Source organism: Pelodiscus sinensis, chromosome 32 (assembly GCF_049634645.1).
Source record: "Pelodiscus sinensis isolate JC-2024 chromosome 32, ASM4963464v1, whole genome shotgun sequence".
NCBI classification, from domain to species: Eukaryota; Metazoa; Chordata; order Testudines; family Trionychidae; genus Pelodiscus; species Pelodiscus sinensis.
The window spans coordinates 7,934,786-7,955,417 of NC_134742.1; the positions used below are offsets into that span (position 1 = coordinate 7,934,786).

General features: G+C 56.0%; 1 pseudogene; it reads right to left on the reverse strand.

Moving 5' to 3' along the window:
• Positions 1-4,344: 4,344 nt before the first annotated feature.
• Positions 4,345-17,717, reverse strand: LOC142823241 (zinc finger protein RFP-like; annotated as a pseudogene).
• Between the last annotated feature and the right edge of the window lie 2,915 nt (positions 17,718-20,632).

Genomic DNA, 20,632 nt, shown 5'->3' on the forward strand with positions numbered 1-20,632 from the left:
CCGAGAGGGGCTTTACTGGGGGGCTGGGCTGTTTCCCACCCGCTCTCCAGGGTCTCCCTCCTCTCCGGCTCTGCAGAAACAGCTGCAGTCCCTCCCTCCGCAGCCTGGCCCAGAGGCAGAAACCAGACCTGCAGCCTTTGCCAGGAGAGCAGCAGCAGAGAGGAAGGTTTCGGGGGTTCGGGGGCCTGCGGACAGAGGAATGTGAACACTTGGGGTGGCGGTGGGGGTGGGGGGGTCATTTACATGGGTTTGGTACCTGGGCGAGCCATGGGAGTGACTGAGCTGTACCTGAGAGACTGGACTCAACTCCTGGCTGGAGGACACCCCTCCCCTCCCGAATCCTTTGGCTCACCGGGTTCCTGTTCCTATGGCCCTGTGCTGGGATGGAGCAGTCAGAAGGAGGAGGCAAGGGACTGCTTTACTCCACCCCACCTGTCCCCTGCCTCTCCCTCCCGCCCACAGCCCCTAGCGGAGTGACTCACCCGCGCCCTTCCCAATGGCCAATGGGAGAGCCGTGCCGGCTACGCACTGCCCAGGCTGTTCCTGCATTGGCACCTCAGGTACAGAAGGTGGAGGCCTGCCAAGGACGTGAGAACGCCCTGCCAGTAAGGGCTTGTGTTAAAACCCCCCAGAGTCATTCAAACTAATTACTCCCCAGGGCTTCCCGGGGCTCTATGTCCAGGTAGCATGGCCTCAGTAATGGAGCCTGCCTCAGACTATTTTTGAGGCTTCCCCGCAGAGGGCATCCCCACTATACATCTCCCCAGTATATGTTGGTTCCACACTAACGTCATTAGGAACTGCTGCGTTATACATCTTCCTACATGTCAGAGGCAAAATGATTCCATGCCACAAATGGAGAGTTAAGTAGCAGGGACGACAGAGAAAGATGCTTCCCCTACTGCTGGATTTCCAGAAGTTTGTAACTTACTTCACAAAATAGAAATCCACTGTATATTTTAGAGAGTTTGCATGTCTGCCTGTCTGCCTGTCTGTGAGTCTATTTGTTCAAGAACTCCTCCTAACATTATTTGCTTTTTTCACTGCCGCTGCACACAGAGCGTTTGTTTTCAGAGAACTATCCACGATGACTCCAAGATCTCTCTTGAGTAGTTGTAGCTAAATAGTCCCCATCCTATTGTACAGTTGGGATTGTTTTTTCCAATGTGCATTACTTTACATTTATCCACATTCCATTTCATTTGACATTTTGTGGCCCAGTCACTTAGTTTGGTGAGATATTTTTGAAGTGCTCTGCAGTCTGTTTTGGTCTTAACTATCTAGAGCAGCTTCAGGGGACAGCTCAGTTAGTCTGTACAGCCGTGGTCACCAACTGGTCGCTCGCGAGCTACTGGTCGATCTCGAGGCCTCGACCAGTCGCTCGCGAGGCGTCCTGTCAGCCCCGCCCCCATTTCCCTCCCACCCCCCCAGAAGCCCTACTACTTACCTCCAGAGAAGATGGAGGTAGTGTCGGCTTCTGGCGGGGAGGGGGCAGTTGGCCCCGGGGCTTCCCGCCGCGGGGCGGGGTGGCGCTGGGACAAGCGCGTGCGGGGCTTCCCTGCGCGGGGGGGGTCGGCCCCCTGGGCAGGCGCACGCACGAGACTTTCCTGCACGGGGGTTGGCCCCGGGGCAGGTGCGCGCGCCGGGCTTCCCTGCGTGGGTGGGGGGGGTCAGCCCCCTGGGCAGGCACGCGCAAGGCTTCCCTGCACCGGGCGGGGGAGGTTGGCCCGGGGCAGGTGCGCGCAAGACTTTCCTGTACGGGGGGTTGGCCCCGGGGCAGGTGCGCGTGCAGGGCTTCCCTGCGGGGGTCGGCCCCGGGGTAGGCAAGCGCTGGTTTCCCGGCGGGGGGGGGGGGAATACTGGGAGGAGGGAGATGCAGGGGACTCTCTGCCTCCACTGGCATCCCATGCCCGTGTCCCCACTCCCCTGTCCTCAACTACAGAATGCTGGGGTCCCCACTCTCCGAATTCTGTCCCCACTGCCCTGTCCCCAGCTACAGAACTCTGTCCCCATTCCCATCCCCACTCCCCAAACTCTGTCCCCACTGGCACTCTGTCCCCTGCTGCAGAATCCTGTCCTCTGCCCTCCCAGCACCCTGTTCCCTCTCCCCTGCCCCCAGCCGCAATACTCTGTCCCCACAAAATGTATAATTATAAATGCTTCATTTTAGATTTAAATAGCATGAATAAAAAACAGACCATTTATTTCATAACTATAAACATGATTTTAATTGTATGTATTGCATAATTTAAAAATAAACTGTTTATCAGTGTGTAAGTAAGGGCTGGGGATAGCAAGTGATGGGCAGGAGGAGAATAGAGAGGTCGGGGCTTCAAGGAAGGGGCGGGGCTTCAAGGAAGGGAAGGGGCTTCAAGGAAGGTGCGGGGTGGTAGATCTTCGCCTGTTCTGAGATTTAAAAAGTGATCTTGGGTGTAAAAAGGTTGGAGACCAGTGCTGTACAGGATACACTTAAAAAACAACAAATGATCTGGTAGCATTTTATAGACTCACAACACATGTAGATGGGATTGTGAGCTTTGGTGGGCACAGCCCGCTGCTTCAGGTGACTGGAGTTGGATGTCCAAGACCAAAATAAATAGGGGCGGGGGGAGAAGGAAAAAAATGGGAGAGGGAAGGAACAAGAAGAGGCAATTCCCCTTGATGTTTTTACCCACTGCCGGTGTAAGGACAGAAGCACTAAGGCTACGTCTACACTGGCCCCTTTTCCGGAAGGGGCATGTTAATTTCAGCCATCGTAGTAAGGAAATGCGCGGGGATTTAAATATCCCCCGCGGCATTTAAATAAAAATGTCCGCCGCTTTTTTCCGGCTTTTAGAAAAGCCGGAAAAGAGCGTCTACACTGGCCCCGATCCTCCGGAAAAAGCACCCTTTCCCGGAGGATCTTATTCAAAGTAGGGAAGGGGACACGGGGCTTCGGCGGGGAAAGAGACAGAGTCAGTAGGGGGAAGTGGGGGATCAGGTTTGGCTGGGAGGGGAGAGAAGGTGGAAACTGGGTTCAGTGGGGGGGGGTCGGGGTGTGTGGAGGGGGGACAGGACTAGGCTGGGTTTGGCCAGAGGGGGGTGGGAGTCAAAGAGCCGCCAGGTGCAAGGGGGGTTTCCTCCTCAGGGCCTCTCCTGCAGCAGCAGGCCAAGGGCAGGGGAGGGGGGTGGCCAAAAATTTTTTGCTTGGGGTGGCAAAAAACCTAGAGCTGGCCCTGGCTACGGCCCCTCCCTCCGCAGCCACGGCCCAGAGGCAGAAACCAGACCTGCAGCCTTTGCCAGGGGAGCAGCTGCAGAGAGGCAGGTTTCGGGGCCTGTGGACAGAGGAATGTGAGAACTTGGGGGGGGGAGGGTTCCATTGACCTGGGTTTGGTACCTGGGTGAGCCATGGGAGTGGTTGAGCTGGACCTGAGAGGCTGGACTCAGCTCAGGGCTGGAGGACACCCCCCCCTCCCCCCGAATCCTTTGGCTAACCGGGTTCCTGTTCCCATGGCCCTGTGCCGGAATGGAGCAGTCAGAAGGAGGAGGCAAGGGACTGCTTTACTCCATCCCACCTGTCCTCTGCCTCTCCCTCCCGCCCACAGCCCCTAGCGGAGTGACTCACCCGTGCCCTTCCCAACGGCCAATGGGAGAGCCGTGCTGGCTCCGCACTGCCTGGAAAAGCGTCCGTGGCCAATGTAGACGCACTTTTCCGGAAAAGAGCCCCGATAGCCATTTTCGCGATCGGGGCTTTTTTGCGGAAAAGACTACTGGGCTGTCTACACTGGCCCTTTTCCGGAACAGTGTTCCGCAATAAGGACTTATGCCCGAGCGGGAGCAGAATAGTTTTTCCGGAATAGCGGCTGATTTTGTACAGTAGAGAGTCGTTGCTTTTCTGGAAATTCAAGGGCCAGTGTAGACAGCTCGCAGCTTATTCCGGAAAAGCGGCTGATTTTCCGGAATAAGTGGCCCAGTGTAGAGACAGCCCCTGTGTCTACACTGCAACTTTATTTTGAAATAAGTTAGTCCACCTCTACACAGCATGTAGTTATTTCAAAATGGTTTCAAAATATTGCCAAGCTGTAGGACTTCTTACTCTGACTCCTGTGTCCCTCAGGCTATGTCTACACTGGCAGCTTCTTGCGCAAGAACTGTTTTGCGGAAGAGTTCTTGCCCAAAAAGTCTTCCACAAGAGCGCGTCTACACTGGCATGTGCTTTTGCACAAGAGATGTGGACGCCCTCTTGCGCAAGAAAGCTCTGATGGCCAGTTTAGCCATAGCGATTTCTTGAGCAAGAAATCCCCCTTTGCGGCAACAATCCATTTCCTAGAGGGGGGAACACACCAGAGAGCAACCAGACAGGAGCAGATGGAAACATTTTATTAAAGCGAATGATTCACTCTCAGTTCCCGACACAAAAGTTACACAGGGGCTGGGCAGGGAGGGGTCCCTGCCTCTGTGTGTGGGGGGCTGGGAATGGGTGACGGGGAGGGGTCACTGGATGGTCCCTGTTCTGTTCACTGCCTCTGGGGCACCTGGCACCGGCCACTGGGGGCCGACAGGACACGGGGCTGGATGGGCCTTTGGTCTGACCCAGTCTGGCTGCTCTGATGTTCCCTGGTGAGCGCCCCCCATAGACTAGCTCAGGCAGCTCCCTGCCGGGCCTGCTGGCTTGTCCCAGACACTCCCATCCCCCGTCACTCAGGCTGGGGGCTCGCAGCGTCGTGCCAGGGATTTTCTGGGCAGCTACAATTCCAGGCAGCGCCGTTCAGCGTTGCAATAGCCCAGCCCCCGCCTGGAGCTTGCTCCTTGTCTCCAGCTCTGCAGGGGAGAGCAACGTTCCCAGCAGGCAGCAGCTTCAGGAGCTGGGGCCGGCTGCTTTCCTGAGCCCAGCTGGCCCCCAGAGCCCCAAGGTGGGGGAGGGGAGAGGGGACTAGTGAGGGGCAGAGCCATGGGGGTGGATGATTTGTGTGACCTGATCTGAACTCTGCCTGTCCCCAGCAAGGCTGCTAGTTCTGTCTCTATCCAGCCTCCAGCTCTGCCCTTCAGGGCCTGTCTGCTCCTCTGTCCTTCCACCTCCCTTAAGTGGAGCTGCAGGGAGGGAGGGGAAGGAGCTTCCAGGGGTCATAGAGGTGAGGAGCCAGGGTCTGGGTACAGGGGAGTCCTCCAGGGTCACACAGACTGGGGTGTGTGAGGCCAGAGGGGCTGCTGTCAGGAAGACAGTCGGAGCTCGGTGTTTGTGCCCCACCCCACCCAGATCCAGGGTCGGATGCTCTGCCCAGGGAGGGAGCCCGGCGGGAAAGTGAAGATCGGGGCTTTGGCAGCCGCATCAATAAATGTCACCAGCCCCCAGTCACAGTCCAGACAAACCCGGATCCTGCGGGGGGGGGCTCAGGGGCAGGGGGGTTGCAGGGTCAGTGAAAGCCCGGAACTGATTCCACCACCACCCCACAGCCCAGATCCCCTCTTTGGGGCTCAGGCTGATCCCTCCCTTTCTGATCACAGACTCTCTGGCTACCCCCAAAGCCCAGTATTGCCCACCCCCTACCTCCACCTCCCAGTAATGTCTCCCTGAGGTGAAGCCCTCACGGCCGAGTACACAGGACACACTGTCAAATCTCTCCCGGATGTCGGGCCGTGGCTGCCGTGTGTTTCCCAGTCTCACACGTTTCCCATCCTCCGACAGGACGAGCTGGGGATGCGCCGTGTCTGAATCCAGAGTCACGTTGGCTGGGGGAGAATCAGAGCGTGAGGGGCAGAGCTCGGCCCTGGGGGGGTCGATGGCGTCAGGGACAGAATCTGCCCCAGCTGGGCAGTGACTCAGGGACTCTCCTGCCTCCAGGGGCGCCCGGCTCTGAGTGGGGAGCAGCCCTGAGGTCTCTGCCCAGCCCAAGGGGCAGCTCACTCCCCAGCAGGGAGGGGCTGTGGCAGAGAGAAGGGATCAGAGGGGCCCTGACACTGGGAATCTGCCCCCTCTCCCTGGATGAGCAACTCTGGGCCGGGGACCCCAGAGGGCCGGGGACCCCAGAGGGACGGGATGGAAACTGCCTGGTCAGGGCTGGCTGGATCCAGGCCCTGCCCTCGGCTGGGCCCCTCCCCATTGAAATGTCCCTGGGTCCCAGCTGCCTCTGGGCAGGGTTTGTGATTCCCCCACACGGCACGTCTGGGCTCGGCTCCCTTCCTGCCGCGCTGGAGCTCTGGGCTGAGCTCCGACCTGCCCCACACCAGGGTGCTCAGCCTCCGGCCCAGTGCCCAGACCCCGCAGAGTCAGCAGGGAGGGGCAGGGACTGGCCCCAGCTGGGCTGGGCGGGAAGAGGCTGAACAAGGCGAGTCCTGCACTGGGGGTGCCCAGGTGCCGTGCGGAGGGAACAGGGGTGTCTCTGTCCCAGCCATGGCAGGAGGCTGACTCAGGGGTGACAGAAGGAAGAGGGGCCCCAGGGACCTGAGGGGGGTCCCAGTGGGGGCTGGGCGGAGGGAGAGAGAAACTGAGCTCACACGGGGGGAGAGGAAAAGGGGAACAGGACCAGAACTCTGCTCTCAGCAGCTCCCCAGCTGCCTGCCATGAGCCCAGGGCTGCCCCTGTCTGTACCCCGGGCCCTGGTGCTCTGGGGTCTGATCCATCCCTTCCCCCGGCAGAGCAGGGACCCTCCCATGGACTCTTGGGTCCTCTGCTGGGAGCAGGAGAAAGAGCAATGTCCCCACGTGCCCCAGAGTCCATGCTGGGCACAGCCCGTCAGTCACTGGGGGGAAGAGAAACTCCCCTCTTGGACCTCCCCACTCCCTTCCCCAGAGAACAAGGGGAAGGAATGGGTAGCAGGCTTCAAACTAGTAACAGAAAGTTCTTCTTCCCAAAGCAAAGAGTCAACCTGTGGAACTCCTTGCTGCAGGAGGCTGTGAAGGCTACAACTAGAACAGAGTTGAAAGGGAAGTGAGATCAAGTCATGGAGGTTGGGTCCATGGAGTGCTATTAGCCAGGGGGTAGAAATGGTGACCCTGGCCTCTGTTTGTGGAAGGCTGGAGAGGGATGGCACGAGACAAATGGATTGGTCATTGTCTTTGGTCCATTCCCTCCAGAGTACCTAGTGTTGGCCGCTGTCGGCAGACAGGCTACTGGGCTAGATGGACCTTTGGTCTGACCCAGTACGGCCATTCTAAGTTCAGGGCACAGGGTTGGGGGTCTCACTGGACCACCCTGATTTTCATGCAAACCTGCTCCTGGGTGGCCAGGCTGGCAGCTCTCCTGCCCTAGACGGCCACTTTCCTGTGCCTAGTGCGGAGGTTGTGGATGAGGTCTTCACTAAACCAGGCGGGCGCCCGCCTCTTGCGGACCTGGGCAGGCTCCCATGAGCCGCCAGCCTGGTCCCGGGAAGAGGGGGAGGGCTGGGTGGCAGCGGGTGGCTAGCTCGTGCCGTGCCAGGTGCAGGGTCTGCTGGCTGGGTGCTGGCAGGCTTGCACCTGGCACGGGCACCGTAGCCAGCCTGTGCCCCTTTAAGGGCTCCAGGGCTGGGAGGGGGGCAGAATAGTTTCCCTGGTGGTGCCCAGAGTGGCCACCAGGGCAAGCTGGGGAGGGCTAGCCTCCCACTAGTTCGAATTAAGTAGCTACACAGCCCTTAATTCAAACTACTTAATTCAAACTAGGCGTTAGTCCTCATAGAATGAGGTTTACCTAGTTTGAATTAAGCGCTCCGCTAGTTCGAATTAAGTTCGAACTAGTGGTTTGTATGTGTAGCGGCTGTTAGTTCGAATTAACTTTGTAGTGTAGACATACCCTTGGGGATTCCTGGAGATAAAGGGCTCTGGGCTGGAGGGTTGGACTCTGGGCTGGGGCTCTGGGGTGGCTCAGGAGGAGGCGTCTGGGGGCAGGAGGAGGCCCCGGTGCCGGTGAAAGCAGGGGGAGGGGCAGTTTGTGGCTCTGTTCCCATGGCTGGGGCCTGGCCAGAGGTGCTAAACAGCCTGCCCCGGTGCCTGTCCTTTGGCACCGCACTGCGCCTGACAGCAGGCCTGGCTCTGAGGGGGGCACGAGGCCTGAGGCAGCTCACCTGGTCTATACAGGCTGAGGGGTCCCTCCAGTGCATCCGGCAGAGTGTCTGGGGGAGGAGAGGGGAGATTCAGGTTTGCACGGGGAGCCCAGAGCCGGGTTGTCCTGTGACAGACACACTCAGGCCTTGTTCACTTCCCGCCTTTTGTCGGTGCCTAGGCCCAGGCCCTGCAGAGACTTTGGCATCAAAGCAGCTTTTGGCACTTTGGTCCCTTGATTAGGGTTACCAGGTAGTCTAAAAAAAATACTGGACACACTTGATGGGGGTGGGGGGAAGGGACCATCCAGGAGGGGAGCAGGGCTGGCTGGGAGGAAGGGGGGGGGAAGCAGAGTTGGTGGGAGGGGGGCTTCGGGTGCAGCGGGGCTGGCTGGGAAAGATCGGGGGGGCAGCCGGCGGGAAGCAGAGCTGGCGGAGGGGGCTCAAGGGCAGCGGGGTTGGCCGGGGGAGATTGGGGGATGGGCACCTGGAAGAAAGCAGAGCTGGAGGGGACGGGAAGGGTCGGGGACAGCGGGGCTGGCTGGGGGAGATCAGGGTGGGGGGGGGCAGCCTTGATTGAAAACTACTGCTCCTCCCACCCAGCTGGCTGCTTCAGCTGCAGTTTGAAGAGAACTGGCTCAGCTGCAGCAGCATGTAGCCAGAGGGCAGCTCCTGGACTCACCCCAGCCCGGGGCCCACCCCTTAGCACAGCACTAGGGGGCAGAGGTAACTGTCCCGCCGCCCCTCCTTCGCCATACCTCTGGAGTGGGGAGGGGATGGGGGAGAAAGGGCCGTGCAGAGCCACAACTCCGGCAGCTGCTTCCAGGAGCCGCTTGCCGGGTTTCCCCCTCCTCCTTCAGCAGCCGCCATTCGGCCCTTCGGCCAACGGGGAAATTCCCGGTATCTCGCCAGGCCAGTCTGCCCCGGCCCTGGGACACCCGCCCTGCAGCCCTCTGGCTGGGAGAGACGCAGGGGCCAAAACGAAGGGATTTTGCTGAATTTGGGCCAGAAGGTTGTGACCATCCATGAGTCTCCTTCTCTCCCTCGGCTTGGCTAGTAGGGGAAGTGCTGAGAACTGGGACCAGGGTCGTTGCTCTCTACACGATTGGAGACTGAACCTGGGTATTTATGCTGGACAATATACGGCCCAGGGGCCAGATCTGGCCCACCAAGCCCCCAAATCCGGCCTGGGGACCCCAATCCCGGGACTCTCAGGCACACGCAGCTGCCATGGTTTAAAGCTCAGTCCCTGCGGCTCTGGGCTCTGCAGTGGGGGGGGGGGGGCTTCATGTGATCTCTCCACCCCCAGCCCAACCCTCAGCTCCGATTGGCAGGTAGCACAAGCCTTAGAGCCACATGGAGGGAGCAGTCTGCAGTTTAATGTGATCTGGGGCTGCAGCAGGCAGGGAGCTCAGCCTGCCTTGGGGGTGAGGCAGAGCTGCCTTTGGCACCCCAGCCTCTCCTGCACCCCCACTCTCTACCCTCTGTCCCAGGTGATAACTCCCTCCCAGACCCTGTAGCCCCTCCTACACCCCTCCCCCAGGCCAGAATCCTCTCCTACATCCACACCTCCTCCCATTCCCCTGCCCCAGGTCACCACCCACACCCTCTGCAGTCTGCACCACCCTTTTCCCCTTCTCCCAGGTCACAGCTCCCTCCCCGAACCTGTACCCCCCTCCTACACTTCTCCCCCAGGCCAGAATTCTCACCGGCACCCAGACCCCCTCCCTGACCCTACACCACAATCTGCGACCCAGGTCACCACCCCAAACTCCCTCTCAGACCCCACACCATCTCCTGCAGCCCAGTCCCTTACCCTGTGTGGCCTTCTGTATGCAACACCCACCCTAAACCCTGCACCCCCACCATTGCAAAGTGTGGGTCTTGGCCACTTTCCATAATCTTGTAGTGGCCCCCACCAAGAATTATTGCCCCCCAGCATTGATGCTGATTGGCTCCGCTTGGGCCTGGTGAGCCGGGTGCTTGCCATAAGGGAAAAGTTTTCTACAGTGACCTTGCTCTTAAAGTGCTGTGTTCCTGAGTTGCTCTGCAGGACTCAGATGTGTTGCTCACATAAGGTGTTTGCACAGACACCCAGAGTGACCTGCCCAGGCCAGGGAGCGTCCAGAACCCCCCTGTGGAGAAGTGATTCGTGCACATCAGAAAAGAGAGTAACTTGAAAATTGCTTGGGCAGCAAAAACCCTCCAGCAATTGAAAGTTCCTGTGTGAGCCGTGTACAAGTCACACAAGGTACTGACTGTCCCCAACACAAAGGAGATTGGAACAGAACTCATCCGGGTATAATCTGGATGGTTCTAACAGGTCAGATACTGTCAGGGGTCATCCTGCTATCACAGGAGAAATGCACCATGACTCGCCTATGCCCCAGGAGAAGGGAACTGGGCGTGTTTCTCTCTCTCTGGCGTTTCTCACTCTCACACTCACTGAAATTGCAAAGGCTGCTTCTGAACAAACAAGGGTTTGAATTAATCAGCCTGAGTGTCTTGGAACCCAAGCCAGTGTCATGCACCCCGCAATTATATGGGAGCATCATCTAATTATGAACCAATTGACCTGCGCCATTCTCCTTCCAGAGTCCCACTTTCCCCTCCTCCATCCCCCCAAGGTACCTTTGAACTCCCTCAGCGTCTCCGACAGCGCAATAACTTTCCGGGAGAAACCATGGACTCGCTTCTCCAGTTCAGGAGCCATCTCCTCTGGCTGCTGGGCCTGTCCCTTCTCACACCTGGGGAGAAGCAACATCCCATGGTGGCAATGCAGTGGTTCCCAGCCTTTTCAAGCATATGGACCTCTTTTCAATCCATGAAAATTTCACGGACCCCCTCCCCTCCCTGGGGGAGAAACAAAGAAAAGGAAAAGAAAAAGAACATAAGAACGGCCGTACTGGATCAGACCAAAGGTCCATCTAGCCCAGTAGCTTGTCTGCCGACAGTGGCCAGCACCAGGCGCCACAGAGAGAGAGTGGACCGAAGACAATGATCAAGTGATTAGTCTCCTGCCATCCTTCTCCAGCCTCTGACAAACAGAGGCCAGGGACACCATTTCTATCCCGTGGCTAATAGCCTTTTATGGGCCTAACCTCCATGAAATTATCTAGCTTCTCTTTAAACTCTGTTGTAGTCCTAGCCTTCACAGCCTCCTCTGGCAAGGAGTTCCACAGTTTGGCTACATGCTGTGTGAAGAAGAACTTTCTTTTATTAGTTTTAATAAAAGAATTTGTCTAGAGCCCTTTTTAAATATTGGTGTCATGTTAGCTACCTTCCAGTCATTAGGTACGGAAGCCGATTTAAAGGATAGGTTACAAATCACAGATAATAGTTCAGCAATTTCCTATTTGAGTTCTTTTAGAACCCTTGGATGAATGCCATCCGGTCCCGGAGATTTGTTGACATTAAGTTTTTCTATTTGTTCCAAAACCACCTCTAATGACACTTCAATATGGAACCGTTCCTCAGATTCATCACCCATAAAGGACGGTGCAGATTTGGGAATCTCCTTAGCGTCCTCAGCTGTGAAGACTGATGCAAAGAAATCATTTAGCTTCTCCGCAATGGCTTTATCGTCCTTGATTGCTTCTTTTATATCTCGATCGTCTAGGGGACCCACAGGTTTTTTAGCAAGCTTCCTGCTTCTAATGTACTTTAAAAACATTTTGTTATTTCTTTTTGAATTTTTGGCTAGCTGTTCCTCAAAATCTTTTTTTCCTTTTCTTATTACATTTTTACACTTGGTTTGACAGTGTTTATGTTCCTTTCTATTTATCGCACTAGGATTGGACTTCCACTTCTTAAAAGATGCCTTTTTGTCCCTCATTGCTTCTTTTACATGGTGGTTAAGCCACGGTGACTCTTTTTTAGGTCTCTTGCTATGTTTTCTAATTTGGGGTATACATTTAAGTTGGGCCTCTATTATGGTGTCTTTAAAAAGTTTCCATGCAGCTTGCAGGGATTTGCCTCTAGTCACTGTGCCTTTTAATTTCTGTTTAACTAACCTCCTCAATTTTGTGTAATTCCCCTTTTTGCAATTAAATGCCAGAGTTCTGGACTGCTGAGGTGTTCTTCCCACCACAGGAATGTTAAATGTTATTATATTATGGTCACTATTCCCAAGCGGTCCTGTAATGGTTATCTCCTGGACCTGATCCTGCGCTCCACTCAGGACTAAATCGAGAATTGCCTCTCCCCTTGTGGGTTCCTGTACCAGGTGCTCCAAGAAGCAGTCATTTAAGCCATTGAGAAATTTTCTCTGCTTCTCTTCCTGAGGTGACATGTATCCAGTCAATATGGGGATAATTAAAATCCCCCATTATTACAGAATTCTCTATTTTGGTAGCCTCTCTAATCTCCCTCAGCATTTCAATGTCCACCGCCATGGGCTCAATCCTTACTTTTGGACTTTCCATAGATCCCCTGCAGTACCTTCACGGACCATCAAGAGTCTAGGGTTGCCAGACACTTTCACAAAAAACACCTCCCCTTCACATGGCAGGAAAAAATTTGGTTAAGAAAAAAAAGTGCACAAAAAAAGTCACTGCACCTTTAAATCCCCAGGCTCCCACAGGTTGGGACCCGCTGTGATCCTGCCTTGAGTGACTCAGTTCTTAAGTTCTGGTTAGTGGGTATTTGAGTCTCCACAGCCAACTCCCTCCTGGGCCTCCAGGCGCTGAGGGACGGGAGGTTCCCAGGGGCAGGGCTGTAGGAATCTGCCCACAAAGAACTAGACCAGTGGTCACCAAGCAGTAGATCTTGGAGCCTCTGACAGGTGATCCTGACTGGTTTGGCCAAGAGGCTGTCAAGCGCTGGCATTTTAGCTGCCCCTCCCCCCCTGCCTTGCGTCTCCTTATCTTTGCCTTGGAGCTGCCTTCCCCACCCCTAGAAGCCTCCTGCTTTCTGGGCAGGGCAGGGCAGGGCAGGGAGAAGAGGGGGTGCTGATGTCAAGATACCTGCTCTCTCATCCTGTATCCTATTTCCACAGAGCAGAGAGGGGGCACAACAGTACTTGGGATGGAGTTTGCTGGCTGCTGTGGGGAGTGGTGCAGGGCCAGGACATGGAGCCTGCCCTAGCCTCACTGCACCACCCCCCAGCAGCCTCCTGAGGTGAGTAGTGCCCAGTTGGAGCCCACATCCTGAAACCCTACCCCAGTCATGAACCCCTCTTGCATCCCAGACTCCCGCCCCAAGCACCCCTGCATCCAAACACCTTCCCAGAGCTTGCACCTAGACCCCCCGCCTACATCCCAACCGTCTGCCCCAAGCTCAGCTCAGAGCCCCTCTCACACTCCAAATCCCTTAATCCAAGACCAGAGCCTGCCCCCCAACCCTCTGCCCCAGCCTGGTGAAAGGGAGGGAGGATGGGGGAGGGAGGGAGAATGGAGTGAGCAAGGGTGGGGTCTTGGAGAAAGGGTATAAAGGAGATGGGGCAAATTTATTTGGGTTTGAGGTAGATCTAGGATTGCACTTAAATTAAAAAAGTAATCTCGTGCTTCAAAAGATTGATGACCACTGAACTAGATTGACAGACCAGCTCCCCTCTCCCCAGCTCATCCCAACCATGTGGATAAATCCCTGTAATATTATCATTCTCATATAACTTTGTATTAAGATCTTATCCTTTTAGACATATCTTTAAGTGTTCTTATAGAATCTCTGTAACATTTCTCATATAACTTTGTATTAAGAGAAACTTTCCTTTATATATATATAGATCTTGTAGGACTTCTTATAGAATCCCTGGTATTAAGAAACTTTGTATAAGGTAAAGAAAAAATGTCTTTTGAACTCTCCCCTTTCCTTGATTGCCCTGTTGAAATGAATGAGGTGTGAATGGAGAATGAAAGGGGAGCACCTCCAGCAGCAGTTGCAAAGGTGGAGAGGGGCTGGGAGCCAGACCCAAGACAATACCTGTGCAGTGAGCTCATTAAGAAGACTGGACATACAGACTCCTTGGGAGTCCAGAAGCAAGTGCCTGCCCTTGGAAGAACTTTCTTAGAAGTATTATAAAGGTGAGGTGATGACTAACTGGATCCATGAGCGGGATAAATAGGAGGCATCTTGCAGGGGGACCCCGGATTTTCGTCTTGTCAACATAGGAGCATTGATCCGGATAGGCAGAAGCCTGGCTCCACCCCTCCCCCATCTAACTCACCTGGCTAGTGCAGTTAGGGGGAGCAACTATTGGTAACAACAGGATGGAGTGTGGTTGTGTCTGTGTGTGTGAGTGTGTGAGTGTAATATATCATATGCATATGATAAAGTGTTGATTGATCTATGTATGTTCAGTAAATGAGGCCTGTTGCCTTATCCCCCTGAAAAAGATCCCAGGTGCTTCTTTTAAGCACAACACACACAGGTCTCCAAACAGCCCTCGGGCAGGAAAGACCCTGGATCCCTGCTGCCCTGTGCTGAATGGTGCCCAGCGCCCAGCAGGGACAGGCCCATGTCCCACCCCTCAGTCCTGGGGCAGCCAGTCCCCAGGGAGGTGACATGGGTAGAATGTACCACAGGCCAGTCTGCGCCTTCCCCTGGGTAACTGCAGAGTCGTCTCTAAAAGGGCGAGGGCCTCAGGGTTAAATGGGTCAGAGATTTGAATCCCAGATGTGACCTTCCCACACGTTCTGCTGTGGAGCCCTGGGGAGAGGCAGCGACAACTTCACTGCCCAGTGTTTCCCCAGCGCTGTGAGGTGTGAGGGGGTGAGAGCGACCTACCTGCTCAAGGTGCTTCTGACGTCCTGGAGAGAGAGAGAGAGAGAGAGAGAGAGTTTCAGTCCCACCTGACACACACTGTGAATTCCAAGGGAGGGATTTGGCGAGTGAGGGGAAACTAGACTTTGCCTGGACCCAGGGCCATGGATCCCTGAACGAATGGGGCTTTGCCATCGCTAGTCTCTCTGTGCCTGTGGGTCTGCACAGAACAACAATTCCCATGCCAGGAGGGCGCACACGGAGCTGCCCGGTGACCTCTGACTCCTGTGCCCACCTGTTAGGGCAGCGTTTCTCAAACTGTGGATCTTGACCCTCCGGGGGATCGCAAACAGCTGAGAGGGGGGTTGCGGTATCACAAGTTTTAGAACCCCTGTGTTAGGGGCTGTCCTGTCTCTGTGGTGGGAGCTGGAAAATTTCCCCCTCAGTCTCACCTGCAGGAATTCACTCGCTGGCTTCTGACACGTCCCCTCCAGCTCCCGGATCCGCTCGCTGAGATGGGAAATCTGCTCCAAGAGTTTGGTGACAGTGTCAGTCCCTTCCTTTGCTATCATCTCGTCCAGCTTCTGCAGTTGGGCCAGCAGGAGTCGCTCTTGTTCCTCCAGGAACTGCCGCAGCTGCTGAAACTCGGCCACAATCTTCTGCCGCTCAGCTTGTGTCCATTTCTGGAAGAAGAAGAACCAGACACTCTTTTCCGAAAATGCTTTTAACGGAAAACTTTTCCATTAAAAGCATTTCCGGAAAATCATGCCAGTGTAGACGGAGCCATTGTGTTACTCTTTAAAGTGCTACCAGCCTATTTTTTGTTTTTTAAGTTTATCCTGTTACAGGCTAAGTTGGCTATTCCTAGAAGCTTCAGTTTACAGTGGGTGTGACAGTGGTTTCCGACTTGTGGTCTTTGTGCCTTTGGGGCCATGGACCATGTCAGTAAAAGACTTGGACTAAAAAGCACTGGATAGAATTCAGCTGTTCACACAGACAATCAATTTTCAAAGGGGAACCTCCCTTTGACACTTCTAAAGAAGTCCACAAATTCACAGAGGGTGGAAGTGGCTGTTTTAGGGCCCAACTCTAAGGAGGGATCCTGCTAAAACAATGAATTGTGATTTCTCGGTGCTCATTCCCCGGCTGACCAAGGGAAACAATAATCTGGTCACTAGATTGTCCTGGCTGCTCCTTAGGTCTGATTCGGGATCAGCTCCCTCTGGCTCGCTAGAAAGGCAGGGTCATAATGCCGGGCACCTACCAGGTATTCCTGGCTGGTCTTCTCCCTGCTCACTTTCAGTCCCAGCAGCTTTTGTCTCTTGACTCTCAGAGTCTTCAGATGGTCCTGGAGCCTTCCCTGGAGACGCAGAAACATTTCATGTGACTAAACAAAAATCAAATGTGAGCTTTGCTAATAATTTATAAAATAGATCATTTTTGGTTCAACCCATTTCTGTAATGTCCTGCCAGCAAAGATGTTTAGGTTTTTAGTTTTGTTTCTGTTTTTGTTAGTTTCAGGACTAGAGGGAGGGGAGCTGGCCCAGCACAGACACGCACTGTACTCACGACTGCAGGGCCCTGCAGGTTTATGGGTTCAGAGACACAGAGTCACAGTAACAGACACTGGGAGAGTTTTCAGAGTGTTTGAAATTGTCGGACCTTGTTACCGTAGGGAGCTGGGGTCACATAATCATAGGTCCCTGTGGCTCAGGAGAGGTGGGTGGGGAGGAAGCTGGGCACAGGCTGGCTGGCCCTTTCAAGGGAGGAGCTCTCAGCAGGGTCCCTGTAAGCTGGGCACTTGGGCAGCACCCAGGAGAGATTCCAGTGCAGCCCAGCTGATTAGCAGAGCACCCAGTCACCCACAGCTGGCAGCAGGTGTTTCTACGAGTGCTGCTCAGACACACATGCATTGGTGCAGAGAACAAAATTTATTCCACACATGGATGGAAAATATTAGAAGGAACATTGGCTGTCAGCCCTGCCTGAGACATAGTCAATTCTTCTCCCCAGGAAGGGACAATGAAGGGCAGGGTGAGGGATCCTGGGATCTAACCCAGCGTGAGATATGTCAAACAGGCCCAGGGAAAGCCAGAGGGAGGAGGCCCCTGGAGCAGACAGAGGAGACCCTGGATCTTGCTCAGGATGATAAGAGCAAACTCCAGACTCAAAGTCCTGAGAGTCCCGGCTGGGAGAGCAGGGCTGTTACTGGCCACACAAAATGCCACTGTGGGTCTTTTTTGGGAAACTGAGGCAGGACTACCCCATGCCACGAGGGGCACTTGGGAGGCAATGTCCCTGCTGCGGTGCCCTATCACCAGGCCGTCCCTGCTGCCTGCAGTCCCACCCCTGATCCTATCGGCTAGATTCCCAGGGCGGGAGCTGCTCCTCCTCAGTCCCAGGAAGGCAGGGATCACAGTCGGCATTTCCCTACCTGGAATTCTTCGGCAGCTTCCTCGGCAGGAATCACGGTGTGACCTCGGTGCCCCTTGGATCTGTCGCACACCACACAGATGGGGATTTCATCCTCTCTGCAGAAGAGCTTGAGAGGCTCCTGGTGTTTCTCACACAGTCTCTCTGGGGCTGGTTCCCTCCCTGCCTGCAACTGGAGTTCTCTGGCTTCATCCACAAAACTCCTCAGCTGCCTGTTTGGCCTGAGGTTCCCCTGGGGAAAGGCCCGTCTGCACTGGGGGCAGGAGACGTCTGCAGTGAGCCCCCCCCAGCACTGGGTGATGCAGGCTCGGCAGAAGCTGTGATCACAGTCGAGAGACACCGGATCGTCAAAATACTCCAGGCAAATGGGACAGGTCACTTCATCCTGGAGCTTCTTTCCTGTAGTCGCAGCAGCCATGGCTTCTCCTGCAGAGACCAGAGAGTTTAGTTTCACTTTTGTCTGCTGGGAAATGGGCAGGTTGCAATTTAGATCAGTCAGTGCCACCTGTCTGGGCATGTTCTCCTGCTCTTTTCTTTTTCAGACTCTATGGAGCCTTTACATAAAGTGTGATGAGTCCAGACTGACAGTGATTCCTCCGAAATATCTGCCAGGCCCCAAACTTGGGCCTAAGCACTCAGGGTGCATCTACACTGCCTGCTTATTTCGGAATAAGCTGGTCTGGAAGATACATTCCAAAATAAGAGCATCCCCTCTACAGGGAAGCCTCAAAATGAATCCGAGACAGGCTCCCCTAATGGGGATGTGCTACCTTAATGTAGAGCCCCAGGGAGCACTGGGGCGTAATGGTTTTGAACGGCCCTGAGGGGCAGCTATTTTGAAATAGCAGCAGTGGAGCGTCCACCTGACCAGCATTTGGAAATGGATCTTTCGGAAGAGGCATTAGTTAGTGTGGAATGAGGGTTACAGAAGCTGGAATGATGCTTTTGACTTAATTTCCCAATAGAGGAATTGCTGTGTGGACACTCACATTGTTGTGTCGGAATAACGGGGCAGAGCAGACGTACCCTGAGTGAGAAAGGGGTAACAAGCGACTAGGGGGTTCACCGCCCGACATGGGGATGGGATGGAGCAGCCGGGGAAGGAGGGCGACAGACTCAGCTACCGACTAATTGCCTCTCCCCACCTGGCCATTAGGCTCCTTATGCTCCAGGTTTCTCTGGTGCCCGTGTAACCCACCAGTGGGGGTGTAGCTGATGTTGTTCTCAAGGGGTGAACACTGAGCACCGAGGGTGGGATGCTCGCCTGTGCTGTGAGGAGGGGGGGTTCTGGTTCCATCCTGGGAGTGCCGGCCCAGAGACCAGCTGTCACCCTTGTGCTTTGTCCCAGTGGCAATGCCTCTCTTCCCTGCAGTATCCCCAGCTCTCCTAGCGGGGGGGAGGGGAGCTGGTGCTGGTCTCCGGCGCTGTGTGGGGCAGAGGCTAACCACAGTCTCCAGGCCCCAGAGCTCTCAGGCCACTCGCCCAGCCTGGCTTCAGTGGGATCTGGGGCCAGTCAGAGGGGGCCTGGGAGAGTCTGGGGAGCAGCCCCCTTGGACCAGCCCTGGAATCCAGCTATGGGGAGAAAAAGCAGCAAAGAGGCAGCTGGACCCTCTTCCCGCCGGGTTCTCACTGCCCCTCCTCTTTCCCGCCCCCCGCAACAGCAGCCCGTCGGCCACCGGCACAGCCCGGGCAGGGAGGCAGGAAAGGGGCCAAGTAGCGAGTCAGGCTGAGGGGGGCAGGTCAAGCTCCTCCTGCCTTGCAGGGGCCCTGCCAACAGCTTCTCTCTTGTGCGCCCCTGCTGAGGAAACCGCCCTGGGAGAGACGCGCAGGCCCTGGGGCCAGGGGGCAGCCACTGAGGTAGCGGAGTTGGGAGAGCACGAGGCTGGAGGTCGAAAGGTCCCTGGTCCAGTCCCTGGCTTGGGCAGATGCCTCTGTCCCTGGGGCTGAGCCCTTGGTTGGCTCCTCCATGGAGATCGCAGCTGGGCCTCCTGGAAGGGCCTTGTCTGCCCTGCTGCCCACCTAGGGGCCTGCCAGCCCTGCTTCTCCGCCCCTGTGTGCCTAGGTGCCAGCCCTGCTTCTCTGCCCCTGTCTGCCTAGGTGCCAGCCCTGCCTCTCCGCCCCTGTCTGCCTAGGTGCCAGCCCTGCCTCTCTGCCCCCGTCTGCCTAGGTCCCAGCCCTGCCTCCCTGCCCCTGTCTGCCTAGGTGCCAGCCCTGCCTCTCTACCTCTGCTCTGCCTCAGTCAGGGCAGGAAAGAGAAGCTCCCCTTCGAGCTGCAGACAAACCAGCCCCCTAGCCATAGGTGTGAATAGGGGTGTACCGGGTGTGCCCAGGCACATCCTAATGTCTCGGAAAAAAGCGGCTTTGCGTTTTAATTTAACGCATGAAATGCTCTTTTAGTTTGAAAGTACGAATTGCGCACTATAGATGCTGTAGAAATGGATGGAAAGCCCGTGTTTGCTCGCAGCCTGTCCTTTAGGATTGAGTATGCAATAAATGTTCGCCTTTCAAAAAAATAAAAAATCAAATTCCCTGGGTGCACAGCCAAGTGCAATGTGCTGCGCACGCCTATGCCCCTAGGGAATCACTTGGCCGTGTGCCGGGCCCAGCCCTCCCCTCTGCCCGCTGAGCTATCAAAAGGCTGCAGCTTTGTCCAGCGTGGCCCATCTGCAAGTGACTCCCAAGTGGGTGGCATCCCGGGGAGGAACTCACCAGTGTAGCGGGTTCTTCTCTGTGCTTCACATGCAAAGGCCCCTGGGGGAACTAGGGTTGCCAGGTGTCCGGTATTCAACCAGACAGGCCGGTTTGGGCCGACTGTCTGGTAACAAAATCCAGAAAATACCGGACATGTGCAGCCTGGCGGGGGCGGGGCAGTGGCTGGGAGGGAGGCACGATTGGCGCTGGGAGCCTCCGGTTGTGTGTGACGCCTTGGGGCAGAGGGGAAGCCCCGTCCATGTCCCTGAGTGCGGGTCAAGTATGTTGTGGAGCCACAGCCAGACTTGCTCGCACTTCGCCGGGACCGTGCGTGGGACAGGCAGCGCCCTGGGATCTTCACGTGCCCGGGTCAGTCCTGCTCCCTGCCGGCCGATTCACTCCCCCCGCCCCCACTCCCGCTGACACCCTCCCAGCTGGCCGGTTCTCCCCCACTTCTTGTCCCAATTTTCCCCTGCCCGATCTCCCCCGTCCAGATCTGCTGCAGCCAATACCCGCACCCCCCTTTCAGCCCTGCTTCCCACCGGCCAGTTCCCCTGCCCAATCTCCCGATCTCACCCGGCCAGCCCCACTGCCCCCGATGACCACCTAACTCCTCCGGCCAGCCCCGCTGCTCCCTACCCCCCCCCTTCCAGCCCTGCTTCCCACCAGCCGGTTCCCCTGCCCAATCTCCTGATCTCCCCTGGCCAGCCCCAATGACCCACTAACTCCTCCAGCCAGCCCAACTGCCCCCTACCTGCCCCCCTGCCATCCCTGCTTCCCACCGGCTGCCCCCCCCCCTTCTCCCGGCCAGC